The 17,515-nt window shown below is 38.3% G+C and overlaps 1 protein-coding gene across 1 annotated transcript in view; it reads left to right on the top strand.

Moving 5' to 3' along the window:
- LOC145978949 (G-protein coupled receptor moody) overlaps positions 1-17,515 on the top strand; it is a 379,306-nt gene that overhangs the window by 353,884 nt on the left and 7,907 nt on the right. The window lies entirely within an intron of this gene.

Below are 17,515 nucleotides of genomic sequence, written 5' to 3'. Positions count from 1 at the left end.
TACATAAGAAAATTAGCATACAATCTATTTCTTTTACAGTCAGGTATCCTGTGGTATTCTTGATGGAGGTAATTTACAAATTGTATATTAAAATCTGGTTGCCGATATGTCGATAGGAAATAGGCATAGTGTCCTAGGAGCCATTGTACACTTTTACGTTTTGTTTTTGGGTAATATTCAAAAGCTGGATATAAAAGAATATCTACAGAGATGTTATACACTGATGTTCGACAAATAGTACTCACAAGTTTCCTTATATAAAGCCATGATGTTTCTATTATTTGGCATTCACTCAGTCTATGGATTAAACTATCAGATACATTACATTTGGCACACATTGGCGTATTTATTAATTTAAGATCATAGAGTCTCTCTCCAGTGATTAATTTTTGGTGGACAATTATATACCATGCTGATCGGATTCGTGATGTAAGATGGTGAGCCTGAATATTTTTCCATATTTCTCTCCATTTCATTCTGGGATTTTGCTCAATAATTTTACATGTTGGTTGTTCTAATTTACATAGTCTGCGATATATTTCCGATGTCACTGGTATTGTTAATATCGGAGATTGTAATAGGGCATAACTAATATCCACTATTGTTGACTTAAAATACCATAAAGTGTCTACCAGTCTAGTAATATCAATAGGAGCCTCTAGTGAAATATAGTCCAAAGCGCTTCTCAAAACTTTACTTGTGAGGCTGAGTGGATGCTGAATCAATGTCTGCGTGTCAGCTTGAATACGTAAGGCCTGGCATTTGAGTTCTATATTCACAAGATTCATTCCTCCCTCGGCAAAAGGCAAACAAAGTAATACATGTTTCACCCTCAATATCTGACCATTCCAAATAAACCAATTTACTGCACTCTTAAGTTTATTTATATCTAACTTCCGTAGTGGAAGGATTTTTGCCATGTACCATATCTTTGACAGTGCATAGACATGTACAAAGGTCACCCTTGACTGTAAACTAAGGCTGCGAAATTTATTTGTTTGTAATATCGCTTTAACCCCAGTTATTACTCTATCATAATTTAATTGGATCATACTTTGAATAGAGTGTGTATATATTATACCTAGTATACGTATCATTTGTACAACCTTAAAATTACCTCGCTGCGAGTGAGAATGAACCAAATTTAAATTCAAAATGGACGATTTTTCTTGGTTTATTTTTAATCCCGACCATTTTCCAAATTTCTGTAATACTTGACATGTTTCATCAATATCAGACTGTTCATTTATTAATACAGTAACATCGTCAGCATACGCTAACACCTTAATGGTAGTAGAGTGTATGTTAATTCCTTGAACCTTTCGGCCTATTTCAGACAGAATGGGTCTCAGTGCAATACAAAACGCTAACATCGACAAAGGATCTCCTTGCCTTACACCTTTATAAATATAGAGTTCTTTTGTCAGAAAACCATTTATTTGAATTTTTGCTGTTGCATGACTATAAAGACTTTTAAATACTGAAAGAAAATGTCCACGTATACCGTAGCCCTGCAAAACGTTAAATAGATATTCATGATTTATCGTGTCAAAAGCACGTTCAAAGTCTAATGCTAATATAGCATTTTCAGGGTTTTTGTTCTGTAGTCTATAACATGTAATTATTTCACGCATCGTTTGTAAAACATTTGTGATTTTCTTATTTAAACCAAAAACATATTGATCCTCTCCTACTAATTTGTCAACATAAGGCATAAGTCTGCCAAGCATACATCGCGCCAATATTTTATAATCCGTACAAAGGAGGGTGATGGGTCTATAATGACCAGGTTCGCTTGGTTTTGGACATTTTGGGATTAGAATTATAATACCCGTATTGGAAGATTTACCCATTTGATACTTGCTAAACACTGCATTTATCCAATCCGTTATTGTTTGACCCATCAATTTCCAAAAGGTTTGATAAAACTTATTGGGTATCCCATCACAACCAGGAGCTGAAAATGATTGCCCTACCTTAACCGCTCGAAACACTTCCTCACTTGTATATTCTTTGTTTAAGTTTTCACTTTCTTCATCTGTAAAAACCTCTGATTCGGATGCCAATTCATCCATTAAAGCTCCATTATGTGACTCTGGTTGGGAATATTGTTGCTCAAAATAATTATAAATGCAATTACGTATTTCAGGGGCTGAATTGATCTTTGTTCCCCCATTAACAAATATTTCACTAATACATTGTCTTTTAGCATTTTTTCTTTCATGAATTACATGGCTGATAGAGGCGACCTCATCGTTGTCAAAATGAGGAAGTCTACTACGAATTTTGACCCCTTGACGCCTTTCTGCAGTCATTTTTAACAATACAGCTTGTATACGTTTGACTTCAGTTTGCACTTTTTTTTCCGTCTGTTGCTTGCTGAATTTGTTCACGCAATACCCTGTAGTAAAAATTATATTTATTTGTCCACTCTCTCGACCGTTCCTTACAGTAACTGATACAAAATCTTTTTATACCCGGTTTGAGAATCTCCTCCCACCAGCGGATTATATCTATCCTCCTCAGACGGTGTGTTATCCATCTCGACCATTGGTCATTAAATGCTTGTTGGAAATTTTTCTCATTAAGAATTGAAGCATTTAATTTCCAACAACCGTACCCTCTCGGGACTATTGGAATGTCCACATTTATCATCATAATGACAGCACTGTGATCTGAAAAACATGTAGGTGTTATACTGATGGACTTTACGTTCTGACGTAATGTGGGTGTGACATAAAATCTATCCAAACGGGATGCACAATTGTCACGTATATACGTGAAACCCCTCTGCCCAAAACATTTGTCACTCCAGACATCTGTGAAGTTAAAGCCAGTTACTAATTTTTGCAATGAATTCGACGTGTTAAATCCAGGTCTTTGATCCTGCGGATACAATACACAATTGAAATCTCCCCCACATATTATGTGTTCTCTCCTACCCTGCATTTCAACAGCAACTTCCTGCGCAAAAAACTCATCCCTTTGTTTTCTACACTGTGACCCGGATGGAGCATATATGTTATATATCCATACATTTGCAACTTTTGCTGATATGATTCTATTATTAGGATGACATACCACATTTGTGAGGGGAACCGTATTACGTGTTAACAAAGCTGTTCCTGTCGATTGGAAATTTGCATTATTATGAACTCTTATCGTTGGGGAAAAATTGAAATTCATTTGTCCACATTCTTGGAGAAATACAATATCTAATGATGCTTGTATAATAAAGTCCTCTAACGCCGCCTGTTTTGTAAGGGATTTCATTTTGTTTATATTTATTGTAGCAAAACGAAGGGTCGTCATCATAAATACTATGAACAAAATTTTTGGGATTGGGTATTCCCAATACTTATACTTCCACCTTTGCCCCATCTAAGAGTAATAATTCTTACACTATTTTTATATGCCCCTAATGTTATACACCAAAAATTAACAAACACACTAACAATATTATTTTAGTAGGGGGGGAGGAAATACCCCTTCCCTTTGTATAGCTTAATCCATAAATATCTACCACCACGCAATACAATATCATTAACTTTCTAACAGTCCATATAAAAATATTCATTCCAAATAATACTATTTTCTAATCTTAAAGTGATTACCTGTATCCAGTATTCACAAACTTTCATGGCCTATCGGACTTGGATCAATAACCATGTCTTCGACATTTGTTTTTACATGTCGCAATGATCGTCTTTTCGTCCGATTGCTGCCTGACACTTTCCTTATACTCTTTGGTCGTTTTTGTGAGCCGGAAACCGAACGACCCGTACTACTTTGGACACTTCCACTTTCACTATCAGTTTCCGAATCTTTTTCCTGTTTAGCTTCTTGTCTGAAGTCATTTTGCTTGGTCTGATTCTGCTTCCTCTCCTTGTTGCTCTGTAGCACTTCATCACTCGATTCCTCTTGCACTTTAGTTATGTCTTCTTGTCGTCTTAGTGGTCCACCCTTCTTCTGCTCCATAGTATCCAGGGACATTTCTTCACTTTGTCGCGTAAGTTGAACATTTAACACAGGTTCTTTTGGTTGATCTTGCATATTTTCTTCAGTTCCTTCCTTGGTCAAAGTTTGTTGATCATTCTTGTGAATATTTTTCTCTTCCTGTATATGTTTTCCCTGTTGAAGCCCTTCTATCACAGTCAGATGTGCTGATTCTTGACTCACATTTATATCTTCGTGTGTAGATGTAGACGGTGCAATTGCTTCGCTATAGGACCGAACTGCACGACCCATGACTTTGAACACTGTTGGTTTCCGTAAGGTACAATTAAACCGCATGTGATCACTACTACCACACCATTCACAAGTCGGGATTTGACCATTATATACTACATGTGCCGTATATTGGCCTATTTTCACAAAGGAGGGAATTGGCTTCTTAATTGCCATCAAAACCTGACGCACCCCATTATACACTGTGTACCTAAATTTGTCACTCCAAGTTTCTGCTTTCAATTCATCGATTGTCCCATATTCACTCAGTTTTTCACGAATTTGTCGTTCTGGCACTTCCAAAGGAAGATTAAACACTCGAACCGGCTTCAAAATTCGATTCGCATCACTCAGTTTCACTTGTGTCACAGCTCCACAACTATAATAAAAATTCACTTCACCAGTATTTTCTTCTAATATTTTTCTCATTTTTCCCGGACGCACTAATTTCAAAAATACACATTTAATCGTCGTGGGAATTTGTATGGCTGCAATTTCATCCACACTCAGTTTGAATTTATCATGAATAAATTCATGTACTTCCAAAGGACTAGGTTTCAAAGTTCCCGTTTCAAAACTGATTTGTATCGTATTTTCGCGATCCATTCTATATTTTACTTTTGTCCAATTCTTCACTAGCACAGTTCAACAGCACACCCTCTCCCACACGTACGTACCGATATCGCGCTGAACTTTCACTTTTCCTCAAAGCACAGAGCTCGTACAGCACGACCTACCTGTTCCGCGCTAGGCGCGAGACTGGCCACTGAGCTACTGAGCCGGCCTGGCTTCGCCCGACTTTTCGCTGTCGCTGTTTTACCTGTGTGGAATATTCTCTGCCAGTGCTACCGCAACTGGATCTGTTGCCTTTGAAATACAGTAGACTTCGACGTTGCCTGGTTCTTCCCAGCGTAGAGATGTTAATTATTGAAGATCAGCGAAAAATGCTCAGTGGTTAGAGAAATCGTACGGTATGCCAGAGACCCAGGTTCGAGTCCTGGTCGAGCCTGCATTTTTCGCTGAAAATTTCTACGTAGTACATCTTCTGTGTGTGCCTAATCTTCAATAATAATACCAACTCTTAACAATTTCTGGGATCATTTATTGATGTTTGACTAGTCGTAAAACAGTTGCTTTGTGAGCAAGCAGGGGATTTTCCTTGGAAAACCTCTTGCACATGAGTGTAAGAATGAGTAGTAAAATACTCTTCAGTAATGAACACGCGCTGCTCCTAAGAATACTCCATGCTGAATCAATTAAAAGAACAGGCATAGTAGCGTCGAAAGTGAGCGAAGAGAATTCAGTGTAACCAGAGGCAAACTAGGATTCTCTCAAGAGTCCAATTTCGGCACAAAATATTGGTTTATGATTTTTCACGTAAATGTATAGCCAATACTTAGGCACATGATACGTGCGTCTGTTAACAATATTTCGACCTGCTAGCATTACCATATGTGTCTCAAAAATGGCACTTTTTCACTCAACCCATAAAATCGCCAATAAAAAATCCATCAAAGGTTGCACATGACCAATATTGGTCGCAAATGACAGATTGACATGGCATCAGTCATCAGACATCTAATTATGACCCTTCGATAATTTCTTACGTATTTTTCTTTCAAAAGTGCATTTCTGGAAAACTTTTATCGCTGCCTTCCGCCAGTTATTAATTTATCTAAATTTTCTGTATGGAGTAAACTGATAATTTTAGGCATTGAAAAATATCTCAATGGATGAGACTTTATAATTCAGAAAACCCGGTGTAAATATATCTTACGGTTTTCATGATATACATTTTCAAAGTTTGGGTTGTGCAACTTTTGAAACACTCTGTATAAGAAGCTGAGCATCACGGTATTCAAAACATCGCTAAATCATTCGAGAAAACAGGAAATGTGCTGTTGGGAGACAAAGAGAAAGAAATTATTACTGACTCTCTGGAATGTACACAACTTTGATTTTAAAAAAAAAAAAATTGCTAACTTACGCTGTACTGCAATTTGAACTTAGAATCATCAAAATTTCGTACATATTACAGCATAAGATCACAGTCGCCAGGCTGAAATTTTTAGTCGCCATGGCGACCTGGCGACCGGGATTTTTCGAGCCCTGGCTATGTGCATATATATACGTATGCATAAATATCGATTGATGTTTGTGTGTGTAATTTGTACTTTTGCGTATTCTTACGCCGAGTGTGTGCCTTTATAGGTTAAATGTAACGGTGATTGATTGACTTGCTCTATTTTTCTTCGCTTTTTTGTTCCATTTTTGGCTAATTTGCGAAGATGGGGAGGAATAATTACATGATGAAATTGATGAATGGACACACACAAATATCCATGCCCAGGCCGGGATTCGAACCCGGGACCCCTAGCGTCGTAGCGCGATGTGATAACCACTCCGCTAAAGGGGTTCCGGCTAAATGCAATGATGAGAGTGAATGATAAATTGGTAATGATGGCACTAGCGCAGCTACAAATCCTTGGCCATGATTCAAACACTGCACTTCTGGATTTATTTTAGCGAGATACAATAACAATGTTTAAACTATGTTTTACATGACACAAACACACAGTATACATAATGTAGGCGTGACCATTGCACCCTGCCATGAGAGCACATAAGGGTGGTCCACGATCTCTTCGGTTTATGGATGTGATGTAATCTGCACCACTCTCTAGCCGCCTGTAACTCCTCCTTATCCTACCTTGTACCAATTTATTATAGGCTTGGTGAACCCCAGAGCCGCTTTATGCACGGTTAAGGTCGGAGAATTCCCAATCTTTATGCCACCCAGGCCGGGAATCAAACCGGAATCTCAGGCAAATCTATCAAACAGACGCTCAGCTGACTGGAAGAGAAGAAAAATATGTGTCTCAGTATCCAGAACATGCATCTATTGGTTGCACGCTGAACTTTATTTGTTTTACCAAAATTCCAATATCTTCATCCAACAGTACAACCACCGTAGTTTCCTTAAACACCGATGTAAGAAATCTCCATTAAGCACGAACAAGCTAGAGTGACGCCACCTGAAACTTTAACGATTGTTGAGGGTCGATATTTACCTTCCACCTTCCTTTAATTTTTCAGCAGCTCCCCCGTCAGCCTTTCACTCTCAAATGTATTCGCTTCCAAACTTCGAATTCTCGTAGTCCCCCTTCTAAAGAACACAACCTCTTGGATTATAGGCTTTCGGCTACTCTTACCACGAAATCCAAGAACCACATAAGAATCGATTTACTTGAAAGGTTTCTGATTGGTCAGAAAACAACGCGTGGAGAACCTCATTGGTTCTCCCACCTTTCGCTTTTTACGAAATTAGAAAGGCAAACATTTCTGAGTTTTCATCGACGAATGTTGCCAATATTTCCTTTAGATAAACAACTCCTCTGCTGCTTTTCGTTCAGCCAAAGCTCTTTTTCCAATCCCTTTTCTTATTGGATAAATGGAAATTTGTGTTGATGTTTGTCAGTCCCAAAAGCTTTCCCAAAGATGGAAACAGAAGCGAAATGAATCAAAGTAGAAAAGGGCCAATTGCAAGAGTGCTTTTTCCTAATATTCTTCCTCAAAGTGTAGAGTTCACCAAGAAATTGAACGAAAACTCCACTTGAAACGCTAATATAAAACATATGTTGTTGGCCTGTTTATTGCGTACAGTACTTACGTTTTTTGCTATTATTGTACTTATTTTACTATATTTTTGGTTACTTTACCCATATTTTCTACCTAGCCAAGCGACTATCAGGATGAGACACTGAGCGTACATTTAAGAGTAAACACAAAACATCACCCATTCCCTTGCCAGGAAAGGAAGCCAAAACTTCAGAGTTGACATCGTCATTCGAGGTTCTTCTCTATGTACTCTTTCCCATTTCTCTGCTTTGAGTTTCCTTACCCTTTTCTCTCTCTTACTTCATTTACTTAACCTTTCCAAATTTTCTTAATTTTTTCTCTCTTTTCTCTTCTTGCTTCCATCTCTTTTTTCTGCATTTTCTCTCTCCTCTGGCTTCTCACTTCTGTGCCATTTCTCTCCTCTCTGGCTTCTCACATCTGTGTCACTTCTCTGCTCTCTGACTTCTCACTTCTGTGTTACTTCTCTGCTCTCTGACTTCTCACTTCTGTGTTACTTCTCTCCTCTCTGGCTTCTCACTTATGTGTTACTTCTCTCCTCTCTGGCTTCTCACTTCTGTGTCATTTATCTTCTCTCTGGCTCCTCACTTCTGTGTCACATTTCTCCTGTCTGGCTTCTCACATCTGAGTCACTTGTCTCCTCTCTGGCTTCTCACTTCTCTTTTCTCTGGCTTCTCACTTCTGTGTCACTTCTCTTCTCTCTGGCTTCTCAATTCTGTGTCACTTCTCTTCTCTCTGGCTTCTCACTTCTGTGTCACTTCTCTTCTCTCTGGCTTCTCACTTCTGTGTCACTTCTCTTCTCTCTGGCTTCTCACTTCTGTGTCACTTCTCTCCTCTCTGGCTTCTCACTTCTGTGTCGCATCTCTCCTCTCTGGCTTCTCACATCTGTGTCACATCTCTCCCCTCTGGCTTCTCACTTCTGTGTCACTTCTCTTCTCTCTGGCTTCTCACTTCTGTGTCACTTCTTTCCTCTCTGGCATCTCACTTCTGTGTCACTTCTCTCCTCTCTGGCTTCTCACTTCTGTGTCACTTTTCTCCTCTCTGGCTTCTCACTTCTGTGTCACTTCTTTCCTCTCTGGCATCTCACTTCTGTGTCACTTCTTTCCTCTCTGGCATCTCACTTCTGTGTCACTTCTCTCCTCTCTGGCTTCTCACTCCTGTGTCACTTCTGTTCGCTCAGGCTTCTCACTTATTTGTCACTTCTCTCTTTCTCTCTAATTTTTTTTTACAGCGATAAGTGTTTACTTACGATCTCACCACAGAAGGTTCCGAGTTAATTTCTGCATGGCTGTAGTGAGCATCGTTCATCCTTTTGTACTTAGCCAACTTCACACCGAAGCGACAGGCGACACGAGTCGCTTTGGAACGAGCCAATTAGCAGCAATGTTTCACATCGTAGCGGCATGGCAGGCCGCACAAGCCTGCTTTCAATTGGTGTCGCCTGTCGCTGCGGTGTGAATTCTCACTAAGGCAAGAGGAAATTAAGACTTCCTATTTGAAGTTTATATCTTCTCCATTCCTCTATTCTCTCTCACTTGTCTCTCTCTTTATCCTCCTTTTAGCTTTTCTCTCCCACCTATTTTTTTCTGCAATAATCCTCTTTTCTCTTTCCAATTTTCATGTCTCTTCTCTCTTTTTTTATCTCTATTCTATTCTCTGTTACCAGCCTGTCTTTCTATCTCTTTCCTTTTTAACTTTTCTCCTGTCTCTTTTCTCTCTTGTTATCTTCGATTCTCTCTCTACTCTATTTATGCTCTCTTTCTCTTCTCTTTCAAACTTTCTCCTGTCTCTTATCTCTTTTTGTGTCGCCTCTCTTCTCAATCTTCTGTCCCTTTCGTTCATGGCCATTCTTTCCTTGCTCTTTTCTCTCACATTTTCCCTTCATATCTTTACTCTCTTCCCTACACGTTTGCGCAGACGTTTCCCTTTCTATATATGCCATTCTGAGTCGTTATGTCATTATACTGCCACTGGAACATTTCTTAGGTATCCATGATAAGAAATTGCAATACGACTATCAGCTCAAACAGAGGGTTGGCTGGTGAATTGTGATAGTCAAAGCATCTTCCTAACAACAAGAACAACAACAAAAACAGGGGACCAAAGTGTTTTTTTGCTGGCGTCATCTGAACGGATGGAGTTGGCGGAGGGGGCGGGGGGCTCAGGAAATTGTTCTCCACTTGACCTTGTTGGCCCAAGTCCAGAGCCAGGTTTCCAACTAGGAATATCCCTTCAGGAAGTGAAGAATCGATGGAGCTGTTATAAATTACGAATTGGTTTCTTCAGGTTTTTGACTGCAAAGTTACCCGGAACCCCGTCCCTATCTCACGACCCATGCTACTTAGGGACATGAAAGTGGCGGACTGATTTCTCTGTCAGTTTAGGCATGGATAAATGCTACTGATAGCCTTATTGGGATTTGGCGTAAAGAAATAATCTTTAAAAGTGTGTTCTGTTAAAGGTCACGTCTCAGTATTCGCCTGGAGCGACTGAGGAAAACCACGGAGAACTTGCATTCTTTATCAAAAGCTAAGAACATTTCTTCTCCTTTCCTTGCTTCTGTTTTCAATTGACCTTTCATTCCTCTTGGTGCAGTTAGCGGTACAAATAGGGAAAATAAATAAGTTAGCGGTTACAGGAAGGAGAAATGAGGCAGGCTAGGCGCGTCTAGTCTCGTGGTTGACAAAACGTGTCTTCTTTTCCGTCTCGTCTCGGGTGCAGAAAATGTAAGAAGAAAAATACAGAGCTAATTTTCATAGTAAATCAGTTACTTTTTCAAATGAGTAACTTTAGGAGCCTCTCTGATGGTGCAGTGGTAGCGTCGTCGCCTTGTAATCAAGGATTCCCGGGTTCGATACCCGTTGGAGGCACATAGTGGTTCGGACCCCACTTTAAACTGTAAGTCCAGTCCCGATTAGCCTTACTGTGCATGAAGTGGACTTAAAGCACCAAATCAATCAATCAAAGGAGTAACTTTAGGATGAGTTATTGTAATTAAGTTACTTTGTAAAACGAGCAACTTTAGCTCGGTAACTTTTTAAAATGAGTAACTGCAATTCAATTACTTTTCAAATGTTACTTGTTGGAAATTATTAACTGTAATTCAGTTACTTCTTAACAACAATACCTGCAATTCAATTACTCTTAAAATGAGTAACTGTAACTCCGTTACCTGTTTGAAAATAGTAACTGTAATTCAGTTACTTCTTAAAATGAATAACTCTAACTCGGTTACATTTATCAAGTAACGAAATTACCAGTTACTCTTACAGAATAACTTAGGCGCTGCAGTCGAAGTGCAGTTTGAAAAATTTCGCTTGCAGTTCAAGTCTTCCATGGATATTCGCTTCAAGCATCATCTTGCACCTTTCGGACACGGCCTATAGTAAAGAAACCAATCACCAACAGACATGTTTTCGTGTCAGTGTTGGCGGATCGTGCCGAAAAAATTAACTAAGTTCGTAGACTGTGAACCCTGAAACAACATGCGCATTCTCGCCCGAGTTAGCCCTTTCGGTACTAAAACGCACGACAACTGCAGCTTTATTGGCAATCAGTAAGGAATTTCCAGTAACGAAATTCTGCTTTGGTAAGCCGTAGATCTTTTCATAGGGGAAAAGAGAGAAATCGTCAAATCAAGTTCAATCGTAGACGGTTCAGTTAGATACGGTCAACGTCCATTGTGATGAAACTTTCTCCAATGCACTTCCCGGGAAGGCTATGATTGGAGGACATTTGGAGACGAGGGAAGTTTATTGGGGATTGAATAGCAGGAGGTGTCACTCCGAAGTGCTTTCTTCTTTATTTTTTCTCACGACTCCAGAACCGAGGAACCATGGCAAACTAGAAGCGTCGTAAAACGATCGTAAAGTCGCCCCGAGAGCATGCCTTGCCGGAGGATGAAAGCGGCTCCTTTCAGAGGAAGATGCCGACGGCGAGAAGAGGGCCAGCATCCTTCCATCAACTGGACGACAATTGACTCGGTTACCATTGTTGCTAGCAAAGATTGACAATGCTGTAAGAAAGCGCGTGCTGTGGTGAGCTGACTGGGTTTCGCCCCGTTGTTCTTCTCAAGCCATTCCAGGCAAATGTTAGCAGCCTCGTATCTAGAAATTGGGAGGGTCTATTCATAATAATATGTAAATTATTTAATATTGTATTGTTAATATTACATGAATAGGTAAAAAAAACGGTATAAGAAAATACATATAACAGCACGTATTCATTATCTAGCTTACGTGTAGTTAAGATCGCCAATATTTGTATTAAAACAACTGTCCTGGCACATATATTATTGCCAAGAAGATACAGAATTGATAGCTATTTATTTTATTTTATAATAAAAAAGGATGCTAGATTCATTTGACGAAAAGTAAAGTTCCTGATTCTTATATGCATGTTATTCTAAGTAGTAATGTGCATAAATCTTCTTTGGTACTATCATTTAGAGCTGTCTGATCCCAATCTAATCCTTGCCTTCCACGTTCTCCGGAAATAATGAACCACCTTCCCTTCTACAACAAATGCTAAACTAGTAAATTTTCATTACTTAATTTTTTTTCTTGGTAAGTCTTGGGGGGAGGGGTCGGACCCCCTAGACCACCCTAAATATGTATCTTAATATTAACAATCGGACTTCCGTCTAAGCTTCCTACAGGTCTCTTACCATCAGGTTTCCCAACAAGAATCCTGTAAACTCCTCTTTCCTCTCCCATTCGTGCCGCATGGCCTGCCCACCTAAGTCTTCTTGATTTAATCATTCTAATAATATCTGGACATGAATACAAATTATGTAGTTCTAAATTATGTAACCTTCTCCACTCACCTGTCTCCTCATCCCTTTTAGGTCCAAATATTTTTCTAAGGATCTTATTTTCAAATACTCTCAATTTATGTTCCTCTTTCAATGTAAGGGACCAAGTTTCACTTCCATATAATACTACAGGCAAAATTACTGTTTTGTATATTTTAACTTTTAGTTTCTTAGATATTAAACGAGAAGACAAAAGTTTATGAAGAGAGAAGTAACATGCATTTCCTGAATTAAGCCTACTTTTTATTTCCTCTTTAATATTCAATTCCTTGCCTTTTAATTTTGCAAAGAACCGGTTGAATTAATGTTGCCCGCTTTACATAGGTAAAACGAGATTTGAATTCGGTCCCTTGAAGAGACCAAACCTTTCTGCAGCCTTTATGGGGCAATTCTTGTCGACATTTTGTTTACACATTGCTTACTATACCACAGCCGTTGAAGTTTCCGGCATAAACCCTCCCCTTTCGCCTAGGCTGCTCTAGGCTAGGAAGTAGGCGATGTGATTTTCACTTACGGGGTTGCATTTACTACGCCTCTCCATATTTTTCCACACGGGAAATTGAAACATAGAGCTATGTAATATTTAATATTCTGTTTGAAGTACGTTAAACGTATTTCCGTGTGAGTTAGTCTTTCTCACTACTACTGCATAGTATTTTTCCGTTCGATATTACAAACTATTTAAAAATGTATATTCTTGGTGTGCGTTTTTAATGAGCATTTCGGGCACTTCCGTTAACATTCGTTCTTTTTCGGGAACCTTCGGCAGTTTCCGACATGATAGCAGACACTCGAAACAGCCAATGAGACGCGCGTATTCTTGAAATCTGCCTTCGCTCTTATGCTATTGAGGCCGTGATTTTGGAGTAAACAGTTTCATAACTACTTTTTTTTTTCTTTTTCTTTTTAGATATTTACGTATGTATAATTGAAATGTTTCTTTACTTGCATTTCAGTTTATAACAGAAAATAATTATCAAATCTTTAGCACTTTTAAGCAATAAATACATTTTATAAAGACTGTTTGTACGAGGGTTACTATTTATATTTTGAGCCTAACAATGAAAAAACAGGAATTTGGCATTGAAAACTGCTTTATTGTTTTTCGAAGTATTCTCCTTTATGGTCAATACACTTTTGCATTCGTTCCAACCATTTGTCAAAGCAGTTTTTCCAATCTTCTTGAGACACCTCCATAATATGGTTTTTGAACGCATCAACGGCGTCTTCCGCCGACGAAAATCGTTGTCCACGCAATTTATTCTTGACATTCGGGAACAAGAAGAAGTCATTGGGTGCCAAATCAGGACTGTACGGCGGATGACCCATCAATTCGATTTTTTGACTGTTGTTAGACGAGATGTGTGACAGCTGGCATTGTCTTGATGAAGAATGATCGGACGGCGTTTGTTTGTTTTCCGTAATTGACCGAAGACCTCTGGCAAACAAATTGTTGTGTACCATTCAGAGTTGACCGTTCTACGTTCCTCTAAAGGCACAGTTGCCACATGACCAGTTTTCCCGAAAAAACAGGCGACCATTTGTTTCGATGTGCTTCGAGCGCGAACAACTTTTGTTGGATTGGGTTCATCTTGAAACACCCATACAGTCGACTGCTGTTTACGTTCCGGCTCATATGCATATATCCATGATTCGTCACCTGTTACAATCTTATATACGTCTTTTGAAGCACCACGATTGTATTTATTGAGCATTTGTTTGCACCAATTGACGCGAGCGTCTTTTTGAGTTTTTGTCAAATTGTGTGGGATCCAACGAGAACATATCTTTCTCACAGCTAAATGATCATGTAATATTTTATATATGCTGGTGGAACTAATGCCTATGGTTGCCCCAATCTCACAGTATGTCACATGACGATCTTGCAGTATTAGGTTTTGCACAGCATCAATTTTTTCTTGAACAACAACTGATTTTGGACGACCTTCGCGAATCTCGTCGGTGAGCGAATGGCGGCCACGATTAAATTCGTTATACCAGCGTTTCACAGTGGCAAAGGATGGGGCTTCATCGCCAAATGTGGAAGTAAGTTGATCGATGCACTTTTGTCTTGATAATCCACGTCGAAAATCGTAAAAAATCATCGCACGAAAATGTTCACGAGTTAATTCCATTTTATTGTTGTCGCGCAATCTCCAAGGCAACATAAACAACAGAAATGAAGCTATTGACAAAACATTTGAAGTACGTTATGGTCAATAATGCCAGACGATTCCGTGCAAACGTCAAATCGCGCCTAACTTCAATCAGTGTTGCCAAGGCTCAAAATATAAATAGTGACCCTCGTACATATAAACTTCATAATTGTAACCATCGCAGATTTTCTCAGATGTGTTGTTGCTGGGTTCAAATAAGTGACTTCCAGATGGCACTGAGGTTAGTACAGCACCACTTTCATTCCAACTTAGTTTCAGCTTTCCCGTCATGGCTAACCTAGCCGTGCAAATAAGAGACATAAGTTACCACAATTGCCAACTGGTTTAAAGTACATTAAGACGTCTATTTTTTTAATAACGTGGAATTGTAGATGTAGGGCTACACATGATAAATTGTCAAGAGATGAGGAATACAGTAATAAGCGTACGTTACTGGAAATACATATCCTACTATAATTTTTGTCTCATCCAACTCGTTTCTGCCCGCTTTCGTGCTAAATTAATATATTAGTGGGTATACAAGATTCATACTTGATAAGAAGTATAAAAGTAACAAGTACCTTCAGTTTCTTATAAACAGTTTTAATTCGAATAGGGAAAGGTAAATATTGAATGGTTGTTTAATAAAATTTTTAATTTCACATATAAGAACTCTTCTATAGGCCTAGTTCAAAATGTATCAATGTTTATTTATAATTGCATTTTCTAAATTTATGTAGTATTAGGTTATGTTTGCAAAATATTTCACACATATGTTAAAGTATTTCCGTACCATTTTTAGAATCATATATAAAGGTTAACAAACAAAAATTTCTCCCAAATAAATATCCTGTTTCTACATTTATTTTGAAGTGTGTAAATGTCTACATTGAAATGTACTTAGTCCATTAATATGGTTATTAGGGAAGATGAACAATATTTTACATACATTCTACTGCATATTCTACCAAATATCTTGTGTAACATTTTGAAATGTTATTTTGTGCAATACTGTCGTATTTCTCTTACATTTCTTTTACATTCTACACGCCTCCCTGATGGCGCAGTGTTAGCGTCGTCGCCTTGTAATCAAGGGGTCCCTGGTTCGATACCCGGTAGAGGCACATAGTTAGGTCCAGTCCCGATTAGCCTTACAGTGCAAAAGGTGGACTTAAACACCAAATCAGTCAATCAATCTTAAATTCTACTGTGTATAGTATTTCAAATATCTGAAGTTTTAAAAACCTACATGCCTTGTAATCAGGGGGTCCCGGATTCGATACCCGGTGGAGGCACATTAGCACAGTGGACCACTTTAAGCCGTAGGTCCAGTCCCGATTAGCCTTACTGTGCATAAAGTGGACTTAAAACACCATCTCAAACCAAACCAAAAACCTGCATGTCAATATAATTATGTAAACTACTGTACTAAGGCACAAAGGCTGATGACAGCAGTATAAACATTTAAATCAATAAATAAACTTTATAAATAATTTTCAGTTACGTATATCAAAATTTACAACTTCAATACTATAAAACTTGAATATATTCAGTATTCAGATGAATATATAGAATTTATTATCGTTTTATAATATATTCAAGTGGTCCCCCATGAAAAATATTACCTTGCCTGGCCCTCCCTGGAAAAATCCGACGAACTTCCATGATATGGTATTTGTATAAATAATAAATATATATATATCATTAGTTAGCGTAAAGCGCTGCAAAACTGGAGATCCTAGGTATGAACGCTGGTGAATGCATCCATTTAATCTTATCGTCGCAGTATTATCGAGCTTGAGCACCAAACTATAAGTTCGAAGTGTGATGTGCGTACACTATTAACCTTTCAACTGCTGTCAGAAAAGAAAATAAAAAAATAATGTTGTGGAGTATGGTTCGATGTTCTTTGAACGATTTGGTTTCTTTGCTGGCATTTCGTGTTTGTGTGCAAACCAACAAGTGTTTCTTACCATTAGCAATATTTCTATTTATATAATTTTTTGACTATATTAAGGAACTACACTATTCGTCCGCAGACCCTCTGATTAGTGGGAGGGTGTGGGCATGAAAAAAGGACGTATATATTGTCCACGGAAAATCCCATTAGTGTAATTTTAGTCTTAATTTTATATTTATATATATCCAAGAAAAGGTCTTTCATTATTTAATGAAAGTAAATTAATGTTTATCTACAGAGGGTCGACCGAAGATGTTTAAAATTAGTAATAAACTAAAATCTAAAAATAAATAAATAAATAAATAATTCAAATGCACTTCAAAATATATATTGGAAATTAAGGGAAGTAAGGAGTTGCAATGCGGCTTTGGCACCTGAGGAGCAGACGACCCTATTATCATGCACATCAGCTAAATTTGATTATGATGAATGAAGCATCAAGCAATATAAATATTCGCACATTTTTTTGCAAACATACAAGTAATATGCACATTTTTTTCAAAAAGTCCGGAGCGAACCAGTGCAGGATGAAATTGTGAAAAAGTGTCTGCCTCTATCTGTCCCAACAAGGTGGAACTTCCACTCAATGAAGCGTCAACAATAAACAAAGGAAATAATAGAGTGAATGAAGGCTGTTTTGAAAGGGGAGGAAAATAGGAACACACATACCATTAATCAAGCTAGTGGTCATATAAAAAAACTAACCAGCAACGGTTTCATATT

The sequence above is a fragment of the Lepisma saccharinum genome, chromosome 25, assembly GCF_977018435.1.
Source record: "Lepisma saccharinum chromosome 25, izLepSacc3.1, whole genome shotgun sequence".
Taxonomy (NCBI): domain Eukaryota; kingdom Metazoa; phylum Arthropoda; class Insecta; order Zygentoma; family Lepismatidae; genus Lepisma; species Lepisma saccharinum.
The sequence above is the reverse complement of the archived record's forward strand: the minus strand, read 5'-3'. Positions and strand labels throughout refer to the sequence as shown.